Below are 6,000 nucleotides of genomic sequence, written 5' to 3'. Positions count from 1 at the left end.
GGTCTCGCCCTCTTGTAGTGCTTTGTCTTTGGTAAGGTGACGCCATATGTGTTTCCTTGGAGGGAATGTGCTTGTGATCTTCACAACGACTATGTGCTTCGACACCGGCTGGAACGGTCTTGCTTGTAAAAGCAAGTGAAAGCACTTTTCATTTTGGCCATTGCTTTACTCCAAGTTCTAACTGCGAATAAAATAAACAGTGTGGTCATGGTTGAAATAGAAAACGTGATGCCTTACATAAATCAGGAAAATGGTATGGAGGATTCTGAATTTCGCAGGTATTAATTTTACCCTTTTTAAGAAAAATAATGAACATGTCTAGAAGACAAATGTTGACTCAAAAGTCCAACAAGCCAAACGATATACATAGAAAAGCTACCCACTATCACATTCTGAAACGGGAAGATTCTCCGTTCACCGTCGACGCCCCTTTGCTATGCCTTCTCGCCGAGCACCTATATCATGTCCTCCTCGTGAACATTAGTCATGCCAGTGAATGGGTATATCAAATTACAAAGTGCATCACAGGCGATTACAAGCGGAGTGATCATCATAGAAAGGTATTCCATGCACGGCTCCATGACGTGATCATCACAAACAATTACAACCCTAAAGGTGTAGTTTCGAAAGAAAAGAAAACTACAAGGATATGGGGTGTTGTAGTAGTACATGACATCGGTTAACCATCAGTCCTTGTCCTTTAGGGTTAATATAGTCACTCAGTGCTGGTCTTCTTCTCGAAGGCGTGAAGCGTGTGCGCATGAGCTAATTGCCCACAAGCGCAATAACAACGCGAGGAGAACATTGGTCATAAGGACGAGTGCACATGAGGCCATTATACAGGTATATGTCTCTCACTGTGTTTGGGGAACAATGATTTTAGGGATCAAAGTGGCGAAGTTCTTCTCTCGGCATGGGATACCATGAACAACTGCGTACAAGCTTCAGTCAGGAGGTCATTTCTGCAATCACACAATTGTCAGAGGCAGGTCACACCTCCGCAATATTGCCACTGATTTTCATCACTAACTAAAGGCCAGTGCTCCAGAGGTCCGTATTGAAAAGATTCATCGTCAAGACACTCAGGTGGCCCATGAGACTGGTTAACTACTGTGCACGGTTCACCCGTTGATTGTTGCGCCACTATTCATGGGTGAAACGACATGTTGTACAACCCTAGTACAATGTAACTCACCCTTTTTTCATATGATTCAAAGATTGTATCAATTTTATTTTTTGAACACCGAGTCGGATTTGTGATCTGTTTGCGCATTTGTGTTTCTGGCAATGAAGTCTTCCAAACAAAGCCAATCTTGAATATATTTTCACAAGATTTAAAATTTGAATTCGAAAACATGATGAAACTTTATGAAACTAAGTGATACATGACACAACACAAAATAACCTAATAAAACTTGAAAATATCGTTCCATGGCATTTTAATTTGTTATATCATATTTCGTCGTGTACCATAGTGTATCATGTCGTTGAATTGTGTGTCAAAATGATGGATAGGGAAGTTGCTGAAACTTCGAGAAAGCTGGTGCATCATAATGTTCATTGGTATAGAACTTGATGAAAACTAAATATACACTTCACATGGAACAATACTATTTCACTATGTTTCATAGAGTTTCATCGTGTATCGTATTTGAATTTTTTAAACTTGTCAAAATGTACTCATGAGTGGTCTCGTTTCAAAGTACTCATCGCAAAGAACAAAGATGCAGATGAATCATAAATTAGACGTTTGACTCAATGGATAAAGTAGATTCAAACTTTGAGATCAAATGAAATATGCATAGATGGGTGGTGTATATTATATCTGTAGTGTGAGAGGGAAAGGACGAGAGAGATTGACCCATGCAAAGGACCCATCCATGGGACCTCTTGTGCAAGGTAGAATCGCTTTTCTTGGTGGCGCATGAGCTAGCTCAATTAGGTTGTGGAGAGTCGAATGGGGGTGCGTTGCACGGAACAATGTCGACTTGCGCGCCGCCTAGCCATGTGTGGCTGTATTACACTTTCTGGTTCTGAGTAATACAAGCCCTAGTTTTATCCACACACAAACAAAAACTAGCTAGCTGCTCATCCCTCCTTTGAAGTTTGAACGTGATATCGGTCGGCAAGTAAAACTGAAATGGATACATAACATTTTTTATCGATCGCCAATCAGCGATGATGGTGGAGGCATGTTACCGAGGCAATATGTATGTATAGGTCGCAAGTCAATGAGTACACATCCAGTGGTGGAGGAGTAAAAAATTTAAGATGGGATGGACACTAAAGCACAAAATAGTTTGATGCAAAACCATAGTAGACCGTACATACTAACAATGCACACTTATACTTTTATGTGATCGTAATCAGAATAACCAAATAAAAGAGAAATGCAAACATAGAAGAATGATACGTCCATTTTGCATCATGCTTTTATATCGATATTTATTGCACTATGGACTGTTATTACATATTATGTCACAATACTTATGCCTATTCTCTCTTACTTTACAAGGTTTACATAAGGAGAGAGAATGCCGGCAGCTGGAATTCTGGGCTGGAAAAGGAGCAAATATTAGAGACCTATTCTGCACAACTCCAAAAGTCCTGAAACTCCACAAAAGTTATTTTTGGAAATAATAAAAAATACTGGAAGAAGAATCTACGTCAGGGGGGCCTCCACCTGTCCACGAGGGTGGGGGGCGCGCCCTACCCCCCTGGGCGCGCCCCCCTGCCTCATGGGCCCCCTGTTGGCTCTCCGATGCCCATCTTCTGGTATATGAAGTCTTTCGTCCGAAGAAAAATCATAAGCAAGCTTTCGGGACGAGACTCCGCCGCCACGAGGCGGAACCTTGGCGGAACCAATCTAGGGCTCCCGCAGAGCTGTTCTGCCGGGGACACTTCCCTCCGGGAGGGGGAAATCATCGCCATCGTCAATACCAACGCTCCTCTCATCGGGAGAGGGCAATCTCCATAAACATCTTCACCAGCACCATCTCCTCTCAAACCCTAGTTCATCTCTTGTACCCAATTCTTGTCTCTAAGTCTGGGATTGGTACCTGTAGGTTGCTAGTAGTGTTGATTACTCCTTGTAGTTGATGCTAGTTGGTTTATTTGGTGGAAGATCATATGTTCAGATCCTTTATGCATATTAATACCCCTTTGATTATGAATATGAATATGCTTTGTGAGTAGTTACGTTTGTTCCTGAGGACATGGGAGAAGTCTTGCTATTAGTGGTCATGTGAATTTGGTATTCGTTCGATATTTTGATGAGATGTATGTTGTCTATCCTTTAGTGGTGTTATGTGAACGTCGACTACATAACACTTCACCATTATTTGGGCCTAGAGGAAGGCATTGGGAAGTAATAAGTAGATGATGGGTTGCTAGAGTGACAGAAGCTTAAACCCTAGTTTGTGCGTTGCTTCGTAAGGGGCTGATTTGGATCCATATGTTTCATGCTATGGTTAGGTTTACCTTAATACTTTTGTTGTAGTTGTGGATGCTTGCAATAGAGATTAATCATAAGTGGGATGCTTGTCCAAGTAAGGGCAGCACCCAAGCACCGGTCCACCCACATATCAAATTATCAAAGTACCGAACGCGAATCATATGAACGTGGTGAAAACTAGCTTGACGATAATTCCCATGTGTCCTCGGGAGCGCTTTTATCTATATAAGAGTTTCTCCAGGCTTGTCCTTTGCTACAAAAAGGATTGGGCCACCTTGCTGCACTTTATTTATTTTTGTTACTTGTTGCTTGTTACCAATTATCTTATCACAAAACTATCTGTTACCTATAATTTCAGTGCTTGCAGAGAATACCTTGCTGAAAACCGCTTATCATTTCCTTCTGCTCCTTGTTGGGTTCGACACTCTTACTTATCGAAAGGACTACGATAGATCCCCTATACTTGTGGGTCATCAAAGAACTACCTAAAAACATACCGATAAATGAGTTTCAAATAGAAGAACAACCATAACCAAGTACCTCGAAATATTTTGTCAAATTTGCAATCACATCATGAATTTGCTACTAACAACCTAAGACCTATATTATAGATCGCCAAGCTATTATATAAAAATCCACATTACAAATTCACAACATAAAACATGCAGAAATTACAGAAATTTGTACTTCTCCTTTTTTTGACTGTGAAGTTCTCCCATTTTGCCTTTGGAAGCCTCTTACCCTTCCTATCCATGACTTCTACTTGTCCTCTTCACCGGTAGTCCACCAAAGCATCAACAACCATGACACCATCCGGCCACCCGGCGTTGGTGCTGCTCAGCTCCGCTTTGTGCCATGCCTAGCCTGTGTTGTATGTCCGCCAGCTGCCGACCGTTGTCCTCCTGCCCCGCCGCTGCCATTAGTCGCCTAATCGCTAGGGTTCCTCGCTCATGTGGTGTCTATGCTTAGCTGCGGGGAGCCCCTATTTGACGCTTAGGGCAAGTCTAGCATTTTCCCTAGAATTTCTCCCTATATCTCAAAAATCTCAAAACCAAATACTCCACTAAAATGATTCTCCCCTCGAAGATGTTCAACCCCAGCAGTTTTCCTAAAACATCTTCCCTACTATATATTTTAGTAATTGTGTGAGTGCAATGCATGTTAATATCAGGTAAGATATTAACTACATTGCACATCAATATCAGGCAAAATATAAATCACATGTTAATATTAGGTATGATATAATTACTTAGTTAATGTTGGTTTCTATTAGGCTTGAATGCATGATATTAATTAGTGATGAAGGGTGTTAAACAGGTTTAACGCTAAACATCGAAGTGGCGTAGACCATTGGATTAATGCGTCTGAAGGGGTGAGATTTGTTGGATCCCCACATTTATATCTTTTTATGTTGGTATAAAAATATAGATATAGATAATATTTCATAACTACTAATTGAAATTGATTTCCCTCTTCGAATAGCTTGTTTCACATGAGAGGTAGGTTGTGCCGGCCCTTTGAGATTAAGATTTTCCATCGACAACAGCAACTACTTTCACACATGAATGTTCTTTTAGACAATTTTCATACATGAATCTGTAAGGCGGGCAATCACACTGGTATGCACCTGGGTGGGCCGGCCCATGTAACAATGCACTCTAGCAAGCGCTCTGGTTTATCTTCTTTTTTCTTTTTACTTCATGTTTTCTTATAGGAAAACATGAAATTTATTTATTTAAAATTTTAAGAACATTTTTTAAACATGGATATTTTCTCAATTTTGTGAACATTTAATTTTTTAAAAATTTGCAGTAAAATAAAAAATGGATATTTTTGAAACATTTTATGAGATATTTGAAATTTTAAAAATAAAAAACCAAAAAGAAGGTAAATAAACAAAGAAAGCAAAAAAGATGGACCGGCTCGTTCAGTTGCTCGCTCGTCAGTTATATGCACCACTAGAAAATCGGACTACAACATGATCAACCAACAATCTTAACTGTAACATATATGGCACTTAACAACTAGCTTACTCCCATGTCCTCAAGAACACCATGGGACTACTCACAATGCATCATGGTGAACATGTTCAATATGATAATGATAATTTTAACAATCTGAAAAGTATCACTCTTTCACCAATAAAACACAAAAGATCAACTACCAACACATCAATTAATACTGGTAAGTGGTAACAGTAATTGATTCGCATCAATTGTACAAAGATGAATGAGATGGGAATAGGGTGATGATGTTGTTGATGGAGATGGTGAAGATAGCTTGGATTAAGATGTTCGCCTTGATGCCCTGGAGTTGGTGATGACAATTGCTTTGAATTCGCCCTGGTCAGAGGGGGCATATCTGACCCAAAACATCCCTTCAAGAGAAGAACTAGGTTTCCGCCTCGTAGCAGTAGTGAAAAAATTGTTATGGAGTTTTCTCCTCGAGAAAGAGTAAATGACACCTGGGGTGCCTGTGGGCCATATGGGACCCTATAAGGTGGGCGCCTAGGCCCCTCAGGCCTCCTCCAGTAGCCCATTTTGGCT

This window comes from Aegilops tauschii, chromosome 7, assembly GCF_002575655.3.
Source record: "Aegilops tauschii subsp. strangulata cultivar AL8/78 chromosome 7, Aet v6.0, whole genome shotgun sequence".
NCBI classification, from domain to species: domain Eukaryota; kingdom Viridiplantae; phylum Streptophyta; class Magnoliopsida; order Poales; family Poaceae; genus Aegilops; species Aegilops tauschii.
Note: the sequence above shows the minus strand (reverse complement) of the source record.